We start from the raw sequence: 22,357 nt of genomic DNA, 5'->3' as shown, positions 1-22,357 counted from the left end.
ACAACAGAGAACAATAGCCTGTAACAACAAGTACTATAGGATATATACAGACTGGATGGCTGACAACAGAGAACAATAGTCTGTAACAACAAGCACTATAGGCTATATACAGACTGGATGGCTGACAACAGAGAGCAATAGCCTGTAACAACAAGTACTATAGGCTATATACAGACTGTATGGCTGACAACAGAGAACAATAGTCTGTAACAACAAGCACTATAGGCTATATACAGACTGGATGGCTGACAACAGAGAACAATAGTCTGTAACAACAAGTACTATAGGCTATATACAGACTAGATGGCTGACAACAGAGAGCAATAGCCTGTAACAACAAGCACTATAGGCTATATACAGACTGTATGGCTGACAACAGAGAGCAATAGTCTGTAACAACAAGCACTATAGGATATATACAGACTGTATGGCTGACAACAGAGAACAATAGCCTGTAACAACAAGCACTATAGGATATATACAGACTGTATGGCTGACAACAGAGAACAATAGCCTGTAACAACAAGTACCACAGGCTATATACAGACTGGATGGCTGACAACAGAGAACAATAGCCTGTAACAACAAGTACTATAGGCTATATACAGACTGTATGGCTGACAACAGAGAGCAATAGCCTGTAACAACAAGCACTATAGGCTATATACAGACTGGATGGCTGACAACAGAGAGCAATAGCCTGTAACAACAAGTACTATAGGCTATATACAGACTGTATGGCTGACAACAGAGAACAATAGCCTGTAACAACAAGTACTATAGGCTATATACAGACTGTATGGCTGACAACAGAGAGCAATAGCCTGTAACAACAAGCACTATAGGCTATATACAGACTGGATGGCTGACAACAGAGAACAATAGCCTGTAACAACAAGCACTATAGGATATATACAGACTGTATGGCTGACAACAGAGAACAATAGCCTGTAACAACAAGCACTATAGGCTATATACAGACTGTATGGCTGACAACAGAGAACAATAGTCTGTAACAACAAGTACTATAGGATATATACAGACTGGATGGCTGACAACAGAGAACAATAGTCTGTAACAACAAGTACTATAGGCTATATACAGACTGTATGGCTGACAACAGAGAACAATAGCCTGTAACAACAAGCACTATAGGCCATATACAGACTGGATGGCTGACAACAGAGAACAATAGCCTGTAACAACAAGCACTATAGGCTATATACAGACTGTATGGCTGACAACAGAGAACAATAGCCTGTAACAACAAGCACTATAGGCTATATACAGACTGTATGGCTGACAACAGAGAGCAATAGCCTGTAACAACAAGCACTATAGGCTATATACAGACTGTATGGCTGACAACAGAGAACAATAGCCTGTAACAACAAGCACTATAGGCTATATACAGACTGTATGGCTGACAACAGAGAACAATAGCCTGTAACAACAAGCACTATAGGATATATACAGACTGGATGGCTGACAACAGAGAACAATAGCCTGTAACAACAAGCACTATAGGCTATATACAGACTGGATGGCTGACAACAGAGAACAATAGCCTGTAACAACAAGCACTATAGGCTATATACAGACTGTATGGCTGACAACAGAGAGCAATAGCCTGTAACAACAAGCACTATAGGATATATACAGACTGTATGGCTGACAACAGAGAGCAATAGCCTGTAACAACAAGTACTATAGGATATATACAGACTGTATGGCTGACAACAGAGAACAATAGCCTGTAACAACAAGTACTATAGGCTATATACAGACTGTATGGCTGACAACAGAGAACAATAGCCTGTAACAACAAGCACTATAGGCTATATACAGACTGTATGGCTGACAACAGAGAGCAATAGCCTGTAACAACAAGTACCACAGGCTATATACAGACTGTATGGCTGACAACAGAGAACAATAGTCTGTAACAACAAGCACTATAGGATATATACAGACTGTATGGCTGACAACAGAGAACAATAGTCTGTAACAACAAGCACTATAGGATATATACAGACTGTATGGCTGACAACAGAGAACAATAGTCTGTAACAACAAGTACTATAGGCTATATACAGACTGTATGGCTGACAACAGAGAGCAATAGCCTGTAACAACAAGTACTATAGGCTATATACAGACTGTATGGCTGACAACAGAGAACAATAGTCTGTAACAACAAGTACTATAGGCTATATATAGACTATATGGCTGACAACAGAGAACAATAGCCTGTAACAAGCACTATAGGCTATATACAGACTGTATGGCTGACAACAGAGAGCAATAGCCTGTAACAACAAGCACTATAGGCTATATACAGACTGGATGGCTGACAACAGAGAGCAATAGTCTGTAACAACAAGCACTATAGGCTATATACAGACTGTATGGCTGACAACAGAGAACAATAGCCTGTAACAACAAGTACTATAGGCTATATACAGACTGGATGGCTGACAACAGAGAACAATAGTCTGTAACAACAAGCACTATAGGCTATATACAGACTGGATGGCTGACAACAGAGAACAATAGCCTGTAACAACAAGTACTATAGGCTATATACAGACTGTATGGCTGACAACAGAGAACAATAGCCTGTAACAACAAGCACTATAGGCTATATACAGACTGTATGGCTGACAACAGAGAACAATAGCCTGTAACAACAAGCACTATAGGATATATACAGACTGTATGGCTGACAACAGAGAACAATAGCCTGTAACAACAAGTACTATAGGCTATATACAGACTGGATGGCTGACAACAGAGAACAATAGTCTGTAACAACAAGCACTATAGGCTATATACAGACTGTATGGCTGACAACAGAGAACAATAGTCTGTAACAACAAGCACTATAGGCTATATACAGACTGTATGGCTGACAACAGAGAACAATAGTCTGTAACAACAAGTACTATAGGATATATACAGACTGTATGGCTGACAACAGAGAACAATAGTCTGTAACAACAAGTACTATAGGATATATACAGACTGTATGGCTGACAACAGAGAACAATAGTCTGTAACAACAAGTACTATAGGCTATATACAGACTGTATGGCTGACAACAGAGAACAATAGTCTGTAACAACAAGCACTATAGGATATATACAGACTGTATGGCTGACAACAGAGAGCAATAGCCTGTAACAACAAGTACTATAGGCTTTATACAGACTGTATGGCTGACAACAGAGAGCAATAGTCTGTAACAACAAGTACTATAGGATATATACAGACTGTATGGCTGACAACAGAGAACAATAGCCTGTAACAACAAGTACTATAGGCTATATACAGACTGGATGGCTGACAACAGAGAACAATAGCCTGTAACAACAAGCACTATAGGCTTTATACAGACTGGATGGCTGACAACAGAGAACAATAGCCTGTAACAACAAGCACTATAGGCTATATACAGACTGTATGGCTGACAACAGAGAACAATAGCCTGTAACAACAAGCACTATAGGCTTTATACAGACTGGATGGCTGACAACAGAGAACAATAGTCTGTAACAACAAGTACTATAGGCTATATACAGACTGTATGGCTGACAACAGAGAACAATAGCCTGTAACAACAAGCACTATAGGCTATATACAGACTGGATGGCTGACAACAGAGAACAATAGTCTGTAACAACAAGCACTATAGGCTATATACAGACTGTATGGCTGACAACAGAGAACAATAGTCTGTAACAACAAGCACTATAGGCTATATACAGACTGTATGGCTGACAACAGAGAACAATAGTCTGTAACAACAAGCACTATAGGCTATATACAGACTGGATGGCTGACAACAGAGAACAATAGCCTGTAACAACAAGTACTATAGGCTATATACAGACTGGATGGCTGACAACAGAGAACAATAGTCTGTAACAACAAGTACTATAGGCTATATACAGACTGGATGGCTGACAACAGAGAACAATAGCCTGTAACAACAAGTACTATAGGCTATATACAGACTGTATGGCTGACAACAGAGAACAATAGCCTGTAACAACAAGCACTATAGGCTATATACAGACTGTATGGCTGACAACAGAGAACAATAGTCTGTAACAACAAGCACTATAGGATATATACAGACTGTATGGCTGACAACAGAGAACAATAGCCTGTAACAACAAGTACTATAGGCTATATACAGACTGGATGGCTGACAACAGAGAACAATAGTCTGTAACAACAAGTACTATAGGCTATATACAGACTGTATGGCTGACAACAGAGAACAATAGCCTGTAACAACAAGCACTATAGGATATATACAGACTGGATGGCTGACAACAGAGAACAATAGTCTGTAACAACAAGCACTATAGGCTATATACAGACTGTATGGCTGACAACAGAGAACAATAGCCTGTAACAACAAGCACTATAGGATATATACAGACTGGATGGCTGACAACAGAGAACAATAGTCTGTAACAACAAGCACTATAGGCTATATACAGACTGTATGGCTGACAACAGAGAACAATAGTCTGTAACAACAAGCACTATAGGCTATATACAGACTGTATGGCTGACAACAGAGAACAATAGTCTGTAACAACAAGCACTATAGGCTATATACAGACTGGATGGCTGACAACAGAGAACAATAGTCTGTAACAACAAGCACTATAGGCTATATACAGACTGTATGGCTGACAACAGAGAACAATAGTCTGTAACAACAAGCACTATAGGCTATATACAGACTGGATGGCTGACAACAGAGAACAATAGCCTGTAACAACAAGCACTATAGGCTATATACAGACTGGATGGCTGACAACAGAGAGCAATAGTCTGTAACAACAAGCACTATAGGCTATATACAGACTGGATGGCTGACAACAGAGAGCAATAGTCTGTAACAACAAGCACTATAGGCTATATACAGACTGTATGGCTGACAACAGAGAACAATAGCCTGTAACAACAAGCACTATAGGCTATATACAGACTGGATGGCTGACAACAGAGAACAATAGCCTGTAACAACAAGCACTATAGGCTATATACAGACTGGATGGCTGACAACAGAGAACAATAGCCTGTAACAACAAGCACTATAGGCTATATACATACTGGATGGCTGACAACAGAGAGCAATAGTCTGTAACAACAAGCACTATAGGCTATATACAGACTGTATGGCTGACAACAGAGAGCAATAGTCTGTAACAACAAGCACTATAGGCTATATACAGACTGGATGGCTGACAACAGAGAACAATAGTCTGTAACAACAAGTACTATAGGCCATATACAGACTGTATGGCTGACAACAGAGAACAATAGTCTGTAACAACAAGCACTATAGGCCATATACAGACTGGATGGCTGACAACAGAGAGCAATAGTCTGTAACAACAAGCACTATAGGCTATATACAGACTGGATGGCTGACAACAGAGAACAATAGCCTGTAACAACAAGTACTATAGGCTATATACAGACTGGATGGCTGACAACAGAGAACAATAGTCTGTAACAACAAGCACTATAGGCTATATACAGACTGGATGGCTGACAACAGAGAACAATAGCCTGTAACAACAAGTACTATAGGCTATATACAGACTGTATGGCTGACAACAGAGAGCAATAGCCTGTAACAACAAGCACTATAGGATATATACAGACTGTATGGCTGACAACAGAGAACAATAGTCTGTAACAACAAGCACTATAGGCTATATACAGACTGTATGGCTGACAACAGAGAGCAATAGCCTGTAACAACAAGCACTATAGGCTATATACAGACTGTATGGCTGACAACAGAGAACAATAGTCTGTAACAACAAGCACTATAGGCTATATACAGACTGTATGGCTGACAACAGAGAACAATAGCCTGTAACAACAAGCACTATAGGCTATATACAGACTGGATGGCTGACAACAGAGAACAATAGTCTGTAACAACAAGTACTATAGGCCATATACAGACTGTATGGCTGACAACAGAGAACAATAGTCTGTAACAACAAGCACTATAGGCCATATACAGACTGGATGGCTGACAACAGAGAGCAATAGTCTGTAACAACAAGCACTATAGGCTATATACAGACTGGATGGCTGACAACAGAGAACAATAGCCTGTAACAACAAGTACTATAGGCTATATACAGACTGGATGGCTGACAACAGAGAACAATAGTCTGTAACAACAAGCACTATAGGCTATATACAGACTGGATGGCTGACAACAGAGAACAATAGCCTGTAACAACAAGTACTATAGGCTATATACAGACTGTATGGCTGACAACAGAGAGCAATAGCCTGTAACAACAAGCACTATAGGATATATACAGACTGTATGGCTGACAACAGAGAACAATAGTCTGTAACAACAAGCACTATAGGATATATACAGACTGTATGGCTGACAACAGAGAACAATAGTCTGTAACAACAAGCACTATAGGCTATATACAGACTGTATGGCTGACAACAGAGAGCAATAGCCTGTAACAACAAGCACTATAGGCTATATACAGACTGTATGGCTGACAACAGAGAACAATAGTCTGTAACAACAAGCACTATAGGCTATATACAGACTGGATGGCTGACAACAGAGAACAATAGCCTGTAACAACAAGCACTATAGGATATATACAGACTGTATGGCTGACAACAGAGAACAATAGCCTGTAACAACAAGCACTATAGGATATATACAGACTGTATGGCTGACAACAGAGAGCAATAGCCTGTAACAACAAGTACTATAGGCTATATACAGACTGTATGGCTGACAACAGAGAACAATAGCCTGTAACAACAAGCACTATAGGATATATACAGACTGTATGGCTGACAACAGAGAACAATAGCCTGTAACAACAAGCACTATAGGATATATACAGACTGTATGGCTGACAACAGAGAGCAATAGCCTGTAACAACAAGCACTATAGGCTATATACAGACTGTATGGCTGACAACAGAGAACAATAGCCTGTAACAACAAGCACTATAGGCTATATACAGACTGTATGGCTGACAACAGAGAACAATAGTCTGTAACAACAAGCACTATAGGCTATATACAGACTGTATGGCTGACAACAGAGAACAATAGTCTGTAACAACAAGCACTATAGGCTATATACAGACTGTATGGCTGACAACAGAGAACAATAGCCTGTAACAACAAGCACTATAGGCTATACACAGACTGGATGGCTGACAACAGAGAACAATAGCCTGTAACAACAAGTACTATAGGCTATATACAGACTGGATGGCTGACAACAGAGAACAATAGCCTGTAACAACAAGCACTATAGGCTATATACAGACTGGATGGCTGACAACAGAGAACAATAGCCTGTAACAACAAGCACTATAGGCTATACACAGACTGGATGGCTGACAACAGAGAACAATAGCCTGTAACAACAAGTACTATAGGCTATATACAGACTGTATGGCTGACAACAGAGAACAATAGCCTGTAACAACAAGTACTATAGGCTATATACAGACTGGATGGCTGACAACAGAGAACAATAGCCTGTAACAACAAGCACTATAGGCTATATACAGACTGGATGGCTGACAACAGAGAACAATAGCCTGTAACAACAAGCACTATAGGCTATATACAGACTGTATGGCTGACAACAGAGAGCAATAGTCTGTAACAACAAGCACTATAGGCTATATACAGACTGGATGGCTGACAACAGAGAGCAATAGTCTGTAACAACAAGCACTATAGGCTATATACAGACTGTATGGCTGACAACAGAGAACAATAGTCTGTAACAACAAGTACTATAGGCCATATACAGACTGTATGGCTGACAACAGAGAACAATAGTCTGTAACAACAAGCACTATAGGCTATATACAGACTGGATGGCTGACAACAGAGAACAATAGTCTGTAACAACAAGCACTATAGGCTATATACAGACTGGATGGCTGACAACAGAGAGCAATAGCCTGTAACAACAAGTACTATAGGCTATATACAGACTGGATGGCTGACAACAGAGAACAATAGCCTGTAACAACAAGCACTATAGGCTATATACAGACTGGATGGCTGACAACAGAGAGCAATAGTCTGTAACAACAAGCACTATAGGATATATACAGACTGTATGGCTGACAACAGAGAACAATAGTCTGTAACAACAAGCACTATAGGCTATATACAGACTGTATGGCTGACAACAGAGAACAATAGTCTGTAACAACAAGTACTATAGGATATATACAGACTGGATGGCTGACAACAGAGAACAATAGCCTGTAACAACAAGCACTATAGGCTATATACAGACTGTATGGCTGACAACAGAGAACAATAGTCTGTAACAACAAGTACTATAGGATATATACAGACTGGATGGCTGACAACAGAGAACAATAGCCTGTAACAACAAGTACTATAGGCTATATACAGACTGTATGGCTGACAACAGAGAACAATAGTCTGTAACAACAAGTACTATAGGCTATATACAGACTGTATGGCTGACAACAGAGAGCAATAGTCTGTAACAACAAGCACTATAGGATATATACAGACTGTATGGCTGACAACAGAGAACAATAGCCTGTAACAACAAGCACTATAGGCTATATACAGACTGTATGGCTGACAACAGAGAACAATAGCCTGTAACAACAAGCACTATAGGCTATATACAGACTGGATGGCTGACAACAGAGAACAATAGCCTGTAACAACAAGCACTATAGGCTATATACAGACTGTATGGCTGACAACAGAGAACAATAGCCTGTAACAACAAGCACTATAGGCCATATACAGACTGGATGGCTGACAACAGAGAACAATAGCCTGTAACAACAAGCACTATAGGCTATATACAGACTGTATGGCTGACAACAGAGAACAATAGCCTGTAACAACAAGCACTATAGGCTATATACAGACTGGATGGCTGACAACAGAGAACAATAGCCTGTAACAACAAGCACTATAGGCTATATACAGACTGGATGGCTGACAACAGAGAACAATAGCCTGTAACAACAAGCACTATAGGCTATATACAGACTGGATGGCTGACAACAGAGAACAATAGCCTGTAACAACAAGCACTATAGGCTATATACAGACTGTATGGCTGACAACAGAGAACAATAGCCTGTAACAACAAGCACTATAGGCTATATACAGACTGGATGGCTGACAACAGAGAACAATAGCCTGTAACAACAAGTACTATAGGATATATACAGACTGTATGGCTGACAACAGAGAACAATAGTCTGTAACAACAAGTACTATAGGATATATACAGACTGGATGGCTGACAACAGAGAACAATAGCCTGTAACAACAAGCACTATAGGATATATACAGACTGTATGGCTGACAACAGAGAACAATAGTCTGTAACAACAAGTACTATAGGCTATATACAGACTGGATGGCTGACAACAGAGAGCAATAGCCTGTAACAACAAGCACTATAGGCTATATACAGACTGGATGGCTGACAACAGAGAGCAATAGCCTGTAACAACAAGCACTATAGGCTATATACAGACTGGATGGCTGACAACAGAGAGCAATAGCCTGTAACAACAAGCACTATAGGCTATATACAGACTGGATGGCTGACAACAGAGAGCAATAGCCTGTAACAACAAGCACTATAGGCTATATACAGACTGGATGGCTGACAACAGAGAACAATAGCCTGTAACAACAAGCACTATAGGCCATATACAGACTGGATGGCTGACAACAGAGAACAATAGCCTGTAACAACAAGCACTATAGGATATATACAGACTGTATGGCTGACAACAGAGAACAATAGCCTGTAACAACAAGCACTATAGGCTATATACAGACTGTATGGCTGACAACAGAGAGCAATAGCCTGTAACAACAAGCACTATAGGCCATATACAGACTGTATGGCTGACAACAGAGAACAATAGTCTGTAACAACAAGCACTATAGGCTATATACAGACTGTATGGCTGACAACAGAGAACAATAGCCTGTAACAACAAGCACTATAGGCTATATACAGACTGTATGGCTGACAACAGAGAACAATAGTCTGTAACAACAAGCACTATAGGCCATATACAGACTGTATGGCTGACAACAGAGAACAATAGCCTGTAACAACAAGCACTATAGGATATATACAGACTGTATGGCTGACAACAGAGAACAATAGCCTGTAACAACAAGCACTATAGGCTATATACAGACTGTATGGCTGACAACAGAGAACAATAGCCTGTAACAACAAGCACTATAGGCTATATACAGACTGTATGGCTGACAACAGAGAACAATAGCCTGTAACAACAAGCACTATAGGATATATACAGACTGTATGGCTGACAACAGAGAACAATAGCCTGTAACAACAAGCACTATAGGATATATACAGACTGGATGACTGACAACAGAGAACAATAGTCTGTAACAACAAGCACTATAGGCTATATACAGACTGGATGGCTGACAACAGAGAACAATAGCCTGTAACAACAAGCACTATAGGATATATACAGACTGGATGGCTGACCACAGAGAACAATAGCCTGTAACAACAAGCACTATAGGCTATATACAGACTGTATGGCTGACAACAGAGAACAATAGTCTGTAACAACAAGTACTATAGGATATATACAGACTGGATGGCTGACAACAGAGAGCAATAGCCTGTAACAACAAGTACTATAGGCTATATACAGATTGGATGGCTGACAACAGAGAACAATAGTCTGTAACAACAAGCACTATAGGCTATATACAGACTGGATGGCTGACAACAGAGAACAATAGCCTGTAACAACAAGTACTATAGGCTATATACAGACTGGATGGCTGACAACAGAGAACAATAGCCTGTAACAACAAGTACTATAGGCTATATACAGACTGGATGGCTGACAACAGAGAACAATAGCCTGTAACAACAAGTACTATAGGATATATACAGACTGTATGGCTGACAACAGAGAACAATAGTCTGTAACAACAAGTACTATAGGATATATACAGACTGTATGGCTGACAACAGAGAACAATAGCCTGTAACAACAAGCACTATAGGCTATATACAGACTGTATGGCTGACAACAGAGAACAATAGCCTGTAACAACAAGCACTATAGGATATATACAGACTGTATGGCTGACAACAGAGAACAATAGTCTGTAACAACAAGCACTATAGGCTATATACAGACTGGATGGCTGACAACAGAGAACAATAGCCTGTAACAACAAGCACTATAGGATATATACAGACTGTATGGCTGACAACAGAGAACAATAGTCTGTAACAACAAGTACTATAGGCTTTATACAGACTGTATGGCTGACAACAGAGAACAATAGCCTGTAACAACAAGCACTATAGGCTATATACAGACTGGATGGCTGACAACAGAGAACAATAGTCTGTAACAACAAGTACTATAGGCTATATACAGACTGTATGGCTGACAACAGAGAGCAATAGCCTGTAACAACAAGCACTATAGGCTATATACAGACTGTATGGCTGACAACAGAGAACAATAGTCTGTAACAACAAGCACTATAGGCTATATACAGACTGTATGGCTGACAACAGAGAACAATAGTCTGTAACAACAAGCACTATAGGCTATATACAGACTGTATGGCTGACAACAGAGAGCAATAGCCTGTAACAACAAGCACTATAGGCCATATACAGACTGTATGGCTGACAACAGAGAACAATAGCCTGTAACAACAAGTACTATAGGATATATACAGACTGTATGGCTGACAACAGAGAGCAATAGTCTGTAACAACAAGCACTATAGGCTATATACAGACTGTATGGCTGACAACAGAGAACAATAGTCTGTAACAACAAGCACTATAGGCTATATACAGACTGTATGGCTGACAACAGAGAACAATAGCCTGTAACAACAAGCACTATAGGCTATATACAGACTGGATGGCTGACAACAGAGAACAATAGCCTGTAACAACAAGTACTATAGGCTATATACAGACTGTATGGCTGACAACAGAGAACAATAGCCTGTAACAACAAGTACTATAGGCTATATACAGACTGTATGGCTGACAACAGAGAACAATAGCCTGTAACAACAAGTACTATAGGCTATATACAGACTGGATGGCTGACAACAGAGAACAATAGTCTGTAACAACAAGCACTATAGGCTATATACAGACTGTATGGCTGACAACAGAGAGCAATAGCCTGTAACAACAAGCACTATAGGCTATATACAGACTGTATGGCTGACAACAGAGAACAATAGTCTGTAACAACAAGCACTATAGGCTATATACAGACTGTATGGCTGACAACAGAGAGCAATAGCCTGTAACAACAAGTACTATAGGCTATATACAGACTGGATGGCTGACAACAGAGAACAATAGCCTGTAACAACAAGCACTATAGGCTATATACAGACTGGATGGCTGACAACAGAGAACAATAGCCTGTAACAACAAGTACTATAGGATATATACAGACTGTATGGCTGACAACAGAGAACAATAGCCTGTAACAACAAGTACTATAGGCTATATACAGACTGTATGGCTGACAACAGAGAACAATAGCCTGTAACAACAAGCACTATAGGCTATATACAGACTGGATGGCTGACAACAGAGAACAATAGCCTGTAACAACAAGTACTATAGGCTATATACAGACTGTATGGCTGACAACAGAGAACAATAGCCTGTAACAACAAGTACTATAGGCTATATACAGACTGTATGGCTGACAACAGAGAACAATAGCCTGTAACAACAAGCACTATAGGCTATATACAGACTGTATGGCTGACAACAGAGAACAATAGCCTGTAACAACAAGTACTATAGGCTATATACAGACTGGATGGCTGACAACAGAGAGCAATAGCCTGTAACAACAAGTACTATAGGCTATATACAGACTGGATGGCTGACAACAGAGAGCAATAGTCTGTAACAACAAGCACTATAGGCTATATACAGACTGGATGGCTGACAACAGAGAACAATAGCCTGTAACAACAAGTACTATAGGATATATACAGACTGTATGGCTGACAACAGAGAACAATAGCCTGTAACAACAAGTACTATAGGCTATATACAGACTGTATGGCTGACAACAGAGAACAATAGCCTGTAACAACAAGCACTATAGGCCATATACAGACTGGATGGCTGACAACAGAGAGCAATAGCCTGTAACAACAAGCACTATAGGCTATATACAGACTGTATGGCTGACAACAGAGAGCAATAGCCTGTAACAACAAGCACTATAGGCTATATACAGACTGTATGGCTGACAACAGAGAACAATAGCCTGTAACAACAAGTACTATAGGCTATATACAGACTGTATGGCTGACAACAGAGAACAATAGCCTGTAACAACAAGCACTATAGGCTATATACAGACTGGATGGCTGACAACAGAGAGCAATAGCCTGTAACAACAAGCACTATAGGCTATATACAGACTGTATGGCTGACAACAGAGAACAATAGCCTGTAACAACAAGCACTATAGGCTATATACAGACTGTATGGCTGACAACAGAGAACAATAGCCTGTAACAACAAGTACTATAGGCTATATACAGACTGTATGGCTGACAACAGAGAACAATAGCCTGTAACAACAAGTACTATAGGCTATATACAGACTGTATGGCTGACAACAGAGAGCAATAGTCTGTAACAACAAGTACTATAGGATATATACAGACTGTATGGCTGACAACAGAGAACAATAGTCTGTAACAACAAGCACTATAGGCTATATACAGACTGTATGGCTGACAACAGAGAACAATAGTCTGTAACAACAAGCACTATAGGCTATATACAGACTGTATGGCTGACAACAGAGAGCAATAGCCTGTAACAACAAGCACTATAGGATATATACAGACTGTATGGCTGACAACAGAGAGCAATAGTCTGTAACAACAAGTACTATAGGCTATATACAGACTGTATGGCTGACAACAGAGAACAATAGCCTGTAACAACAAGCACTATAGGATATATACAGACTGTATGGCTGACAACAGAGAACAATAGTCTGTAACAACAAGTACTATAGGCTATATACAGACTGTATGGCTGACAACAGAGAACAATAGCCTGTAACAACAAGTACTATAGGCTATATACAGACTGGATGGCTGACAACAGAGAGCAATAGCCTGTAACAACAAGCACTATAGGCTATATACAGACTGTATGGCTGACAACAGAGAGCAATAGCCTGTAACAACAAGTACTATAGGATATATACAGACTGGATGGCTGACCACAGAGAACAATAGCCTGTAACAACAAGTACTATAGGCTATATACAGACTGGATGGCTGACAACAGAGAGCAATAGTCTGTAACAACAAGCACTATAGGCTATATACAGACTGGATGGCTGACAACAGAGAGCAATAGCCTGTAACAACAAGCACTATAGGCTATATACAGACTGGATGGCTGACAACAGAGAACAATAGTCTGTAACAACAAGTACCACAGGCTATATACAGACTGTATGGCTGACAACAGAGAACAATAGCCTGTAACAACAAGTACTATAGGCTATATACAGACTGTATGGCTGACAACAGAGAACAATAGTCTGTAACAACAAGCACTATAGGCTATATACAGACTGGATGGCTGACAACAGAGAACAATAGTCTGTAACAACAAGCACTATAGGCTATATACAGACTGTATGGCTGACAACAGAGAACAATAGTCTGTAACAACAAGCACTATAGGCTATATACAGACTGTATGGCTGACAACAGAGAACAATAGTCTGTAACAACAAGCACTATAGGCTATATACAGACTGTATGGCTGACAACAGAGAACAATAGTCTGTAACAACAAGCACTATAGGCTATATACAGACTGTATGGCTGACAACAGAGAACAATAGTGTATCCACAGGCATTACAGGCCTTATGCAGTCTAAATGTCTTACAACAGTATAGATAAGATACTTCTCTTTATTCCTGAAGCGACGTCACTGCATACAATTTACCAGAATGCAGCGCAAAAGACGGTCGCCATGATTCTCATGATGGATTTGCACAACAGCAAGATAGACACAATGTAAAACCCATTGTGCACATCATTTAAGCAAATACAGCGGCTATAGCCATAATTCTGGTCAGAGAAATCTGCAAAGGGTTTAAGGACATATCTGCTGGCAGGACCATGTGATGGGTAATGTTATTAATGCCAGGGAACCCCTAAGCGTGAAACATACCTGATGCCAGCAAGTGTAGGAAACATTTGCTCCTCATGGAGATTTCCAGTCTTCACCAGGACCCAGCACCGGATATACTGTGGAGCAGACCAGATCCAGACATCCGAAGTGATGACAGACCGGACCGGCACAAGGAGACAGCTGTACCGAAACGCCAGGATACTCCACCGGCATAAGCAAGATACCGATACGCCAGGATACTCCACCGGCATAAGCAAGGTACCGATACGCCAGGATACTCCACCGGCATAAGCAAGATACCGATACGCCAGGATACTCCACCGGCATAAGGAGACAGCTGTACCGATACGCCAGGATACTCCACCGGCATAAGCAAGGTACCGATACGCCAGGATACTCCACCGGCATAAGCAAGGTATCGATACGCCAGGATACTCCACCGGCATAAGGAGACAGCTGTACCGATACGCCAGGATACTCCACCGGCATAAGCAAGATACCGATACGCCAGGATACTTCACCAGCAGTCAGGTATAGGGAGCCCAGCCAGGATACTTCACCAGCATAATAGAAGGGCAAAACAGGGCTGGAATATGACATCAGCCAAAGGTTCAGAATGATTTATCCAGGATACTGCACTGGTTACCTAAATATTTAATCATCCATCATTACCTCAAACCGGGACCTTGCACCGGTCATATCCCTGCCATCTGCCTCTGCCAGGATACTGCACCAGCAGGAAAAATTTGATGGCAGGGAACAGCCAGGACCCCGCACTGGCAAATACTTACTTCAAAAAGTTGCAGCCAAGACCCCGCAGGGCTGAGATAAGCGATGGGCACACGGAACATCTCGGAACCAGTATGAGTCGGCCAGGACCCCGCGCTGGCTTATGGCTCATATCAGGACACTGGCACAGGTATTACCAGGACCCCGCACTGGCTTATGGCTCATATCAGGACACTGGCACAGGTATTACCAGGACCCCGCACTGGTAAAGCATAAAGCTCAGAATATACTCTGAGACCAGGTCATGGCCAGGATACTGCACCGGCACTTAATTGCGTTGCAGCCAGGACCCCGCAAGGCTGATCAGAAGATCTGTAAGTCCAGAAACATCCAAAACAAAGGGAAAACCACAGGTAGAAGGAGCAGGTGGAACATCTCCTGGTGGAATGAGGACAAATTTAAACACAGGTGTGATCTGTAGGAGGGGCTTCTTATCAGGTCAGCAATTAACTATGCTAATTTCTTAATTATCTTGCTAGGTGGACGGTCCTAGGTTGGAGACTGGGGGATGAAATATCCCATCTGTGTGCTGCCTTGGGACGATAAGGAAAATGTGTATTACAGGAGTATATAATGTGTATTACAGGGGTATATAATGTGTATTACAGGGGTATATAATGTGTATTACAGGGGTATATAATGTGTATTACAGGGGTATATAATGTATATTACAGGGGTATATAATGTATATTACAGGAGTATATAATGTATATTACAGGGGTATATAATGTGTATTACAGGAGTATATAATGTGTATTACAGGAGTATATAATGTGTATTACAGGAGTATATAATGTATATTACAGGGGTATATAATGTATATTACAGGAGTATATAATGTGTATTACAGGGGTATATAATGTGTATTACAGGGGTATATAATGTGTATTACAGGGGTATATAATGTGTATTACAGGGGTATATAATGTGTATTACAGGGGTATATAATGTGTATTACAGGGGTATATAATGTGTGTTACAGGAGTATATAATGTATATTACAGGGGTATATAATGTGTATTACAGGAGTATATAATGTGTATTACAGGAGTATATAATGTGTGTTACAGGAGTATATAATGTATATTACAGGAGTATATAATGTGTATTACAGGGGTATATAATGTGTATTACAGGGGTATATAATGTGTGTTACAGGAGTATATAATGTATATTACAGGGGTATATAATGTGTATTACAGGAGTATATAATGTGTATTACAGGAGTATATAATGTGTGTTACAGGAGTATATAATGTATATTACAGGAGTATATAATGTGTATTACAGGGGTATATAATGTGTATTACAGGAGTATATAATGTGTATTACAGGGGTATATAATGTGTGTTACAGGAGTATATAATGTATATTACAGGAGTATATAATGTGTATTACAGGGGTATATAATGTGTATTACAGGGGTATATAATGTGTATTACAGGAGTATATAATGTGTATTACAGGAGTATATAATGTGTATTACAGGAGTATATAATGTGTATTACAGGAGTATATAATGTATATTACAGGGGTATATAATGTGTATTACAGGGGTATATAATGGGTATTACAGGAGTATATAATGTGTGTTACAGGAGTATATAATGTGTGTTACAGGAGTATATAATGTGTATTACAGGGGTATATAATGTATATTACAGGGGTATATAATGTGTATTACAGGAGTATATAATGTGTGTTACAGGAGTATATAATGTGTGTTACAGGAGTATATAATGTATATTACAGGAATATATAATGTATATTACAGGAGTATATAATGTATATTACAGGGGTATATAATGTATATTACAGGGGTATATAATGTGTATTACAGGAGTATATAATGTGTATTACAGGGGTATATAATGTATATTACAGGGGTATATAATGTGTATTACAGGAGTATATAATGTGTGTTACAGGAGTATATAATGTGTATTACAGGAGTATATAATGTGTGTTACAGGAGTATATAATGTGTATTACAGGGGTATATAATGTGTATTACAGGGGTATATAATGTGTATTACAGGGGTATATAATGTGTATTACAGGAGTATATAATGTGTGTTACAGGAGTATATAATGTGTATTACAGGAGTATATAATGTGTATTACAGGGGTATATAATGTATATTACAGGAGTATATAATGTATATTACAGGAGTATATAATGTATATTACAGGGGTATATAATGGATATTAATTACCGGATTTTATTACCTGATTTTTGGGTGTTTTTCTTCCGAAGAATAACTGAAGATAAGGATAGAAGGGAGAGGTGCAGGACCTGTGATGATGTCACAGTCATGTGACCAGTACATGTGGGGGCGGAGCTCAGTACTGTAAGAGGAGGAAGTCCACGGACCGCAAAAGAATGCAGTTGTAGGACCTGGGAGAATGGTCACATGACAGCAGTGGGTGGAGCTCAGCAGAGCAGGAAAGAATGTGGCTGTAGGACCTGTGAGGAAGATCATGTGACCGGATTGAACGGCGCTGAAGAGGAAAGGTGTCGGCTGAGGTAATAAATCTAATAAGTGAGGATGTGTATGTGATATATGATGTGATCCCTGTATGATATATATATAATAAGTGAGGATGTGTATGTGATATATGATGTGATCCCTGTATGATATATATAATAAGTGAGGATGTGTATGTGATATATGATGTGATCCCTGTATAATATATATAATAAGTGAGGATGTGTATGTGATATATGATGTGATCCCTGTATGATATATATAATAAGTGAGGATGTGTATGTGATATATGATGTGATCCCTGTATGATATATATAATAAGTGAGGATGTGTATGTGATATATGATGTGATCCCTGTATAATATATATAATAAGTGAGGATGTGTATGTGATATATGATGTGATCCCTGTATGATATATATATATATAAGTGAGGATGTGTATGTGATATATGATGTGACCCCTGTATGATATATATAATAAGTGAGGATGTGTATGTGATATATGATGTGATCCCTGTATGATATATATAATAAGTGAGGATGTGTATGTGATATATGATGTGATCCCTGTATGATATATATAATAAGTGAGGATGTGTATGTGATATATGATGTGATCCCTGTATGATATATATATATAATAAGTGAGGATGTGTATGTGATATATGATGTGATCCCTGTATGATATATATATAATAAGTGAGGATGTGTATGTGATATATGATGTGATCCCTGTATGATATATATAATAAGTGAGGATGTGTATGTGATATATGATGTGATCCCTGTATAATATATATATAATAAGTGAGGATGTGTATGTGATATATGATGTGATCCCTGTATGATATATATAATAAGTGAGGATGTGTATGTGATATATGATGTGATCCCTGTATGATATATATATATAATAAGTGAGGATGTGTATGTGATATATGATGTGATCCCTGTATGATATATATATAATAAGTGAGGATGTGTATGTGATATATGATGTGATCCCTGTATGATATATATATAATAAGTGAGGATGTGTATGTGATATATGATGTGATCCCTGTATGATATATATATAATAAGTGAGGATGTGTATGTGATATATGATGTGATCCCTGTATGATATATATATAATAAGTGAGGATGTGTATGTGATATATGATGTGATCCCTGTATGATATATATAATAAGTGAGGATGTGTATGTGATATATGATGTGATCCCTGTATGATATATATAATAAGTGAGGATGTGTATGTGATATATGATGTGATCCCTGTATGATATATATATAAGTGAGGATGTGTATGTGATCCCTGTATGATATATATATAATAAGTGAGGATGTGTATGTGATATAAGATGTGATCCCTGTATGATATATATATAATAAGTGAGGATGTGTATGTGATATATGATGTGACCCCTGTATGATATATATAATAAGTGAGGATGTGTATGTGACATATGATGTGATCCCTGTATGATATATATATAATAAGTGAGGATGTGTATGTGATATATGATGTGACCCCTGTATGATATATATATATAAGTGAGGATGTGTATGTGATATATGATGTGATCCCTGTATGATATATATAATAAGTGAGGATGTGTATGTGATATATGATGTGATCCCTGTATGATATATATATATATAAGTGAGGATGTGTATATGATATATGATGTGATCCCTGTATGATATATATATAATAAGTGAGGATGTGTATGTGATATATGATGTGATCCCTGTATGATATATATAATAAGTGAGGATGTGTATGTGATATATGATGTGATCCCTGTATGATATATATATAAGTGAGGATGTGTATGTGATATATGATGTGACCCCTGTATGATATATATATAATAAGTGAGGATGTGTATGTGATATATGATGTGATCCCTGTATGATATATAAATATAATAAGTGAGGATGTGTATGTGATATATGATGTGATCCCTGTATGATATATATATAAGTGAGGATGTGTATGTGATATATGATGTGATCCCTGTATGATATATATAATAAGTGAGGATGTGTATGTGATATATGATGTGATCCCTGTATGATATATATATATATATAATAAGTGAGGATGTGTATGTGATATATGATGTGATCCCTGTATGATATATATATAAGTGAGGATGTGTATGTGATATATGATGTGATCCCTGTATGATATATATATAAGTGAGGATGTGTATGTGATATATGATGTGATCCCTGTATGATATATATAATAAGTGAGGATGTGTATGTGATATATGATGTGATCCCTGTATGATATATATATAAAAGGTGAGGATGTGTATGTGATATATGATGTGATCCCTGTATGATATATATAATAAGTGAGGATGTGTATGTGATATATGATGTGATCCCTGTATGATATATATAATAAGTGAGGATGTGTATGTGATATATGATGTGATCCCTGTATGATATATATAATAAGTGAGGATGTGTATGTGATATATGATGTGATCCCTGTATGATATATATATAATAAGTGAGGATGTGTATGTGATATATGATGTGATCCCTGTATGATATATATATATATAATAAGTGAGGATGTGTATGTGATATATGATGTGATCCCTGTATGATATATATAATAAGTGAGGATGTGTATGTGATATATGATGTGATCCCTGTATGATATATATATATATATATAATAAGTGAGGATGTGTATGTGATATATGATGTGATCCCTGTATGATATATATAAGTGAGGATGTGTATGTGATATATGATGTGACCCCTGTATGATATATATATATATATATGTGAGGATGTGTATGTGATATATGATGTGATCCCTGTATGATATATATATAATAAGTGAGGATGTGTATGTGATATATGATGTGATCCCTGTATGATATATATATATATATATATATATAAAATAAGTGAGGATGTGTATGTGATATATGATGTGATCCCTGTATGATATATATATATAATAAGTGAGGATGTGTATGTGATATATGATGTGATCCCTGTATGATATATATATATATAATAAGTGAGGATGTGTATGTGATATATGATGTGATCCCTGTATGATATATATATAATAAGTGAGGATGTGTATGTGATATATGATGTGACCCCTGTATGATATATATAAGTGAGGATGTGTATGTGATATATGATGTGATCCCTGTATGATATATATAATAAGTGAGGATGTGTATGTGATATATGATGTGATCCCTGTATGATATATATAATAAGTGAGGATGTGTATGTGATATATGATGTGATCCCTGTATGATATATATATATAATAAGTGAGGATGTGTATGTGATATATGATGTGATCCCTGTATGATATATATATAATAAGTGAGGATGTGTATGTGATATATGATGTGATCCCTGTATGATATATATATAAGTGAGGATGTGTATGTGATATATGATGTGATCCCTGTATGATATATATAATAAGTGAGGATGTGTATGTGATATATGATGTGACCCCTGTATGATATATATATATATAATAAGTGAGGATGTGTATGTGATATATGATGTGATCCCTGTATGATATATATAATAAGTGAGGATGTGTATGTGATATATGATGTGATCCCTGTATGATATATATAATAATAATAGATGATGTGTATGTGATATATGATGTGATCCCTGTATGATATATATATAATAAGTGAGGATGTGTATGTGATATATGATGTGATCCCTGTATGATATATATATAATAAGTGAGG

At 38.2% G+C, this 22,357-nt stretch overlaps 1 protein-coding gene across 1 annotated transcript in view; it reads right to left on the bottom strand.

Annotated features, from left to right (window-relative positions):
• Positions 1-18,582, bottom strand: part of LOC130298046 (zinc finger protein 154-like) — a 42,228-nt gene extending 23,646 nt beyond the window's left edge. Inside the window, exon 1 of the mRNA XM_056550930.1 lies at positions 18,331-18,582. The gene's annotated coding sequence lies outside the window, so the exon portion shown is untranslated. The remainder of the gene's footprint in view (positions 1-18,330) is intronic.
• Positions 18,583-22,357: the final 3,775 nt, after the last annotated feature.

The sequence above is a fragment of the Hyla sarda genome (genome assembly GCF_029499605.1).
Source record: "Hyla sarda isolate aHylSar1 chromosome 1 unlocalized genomic scaffold, aHylSar1.hap1 SUPER_1_unloc_19, whole genome shotgun sequence".
Lineage (NCBI taxonomy): Eukaryota > Metazoa > Chordata > Amphibia > Anura > Hylidae > Hyla > Hyla sarda.
This window is presented reverse-complemented; position numbering and strand designations above follow the sequence as displayed.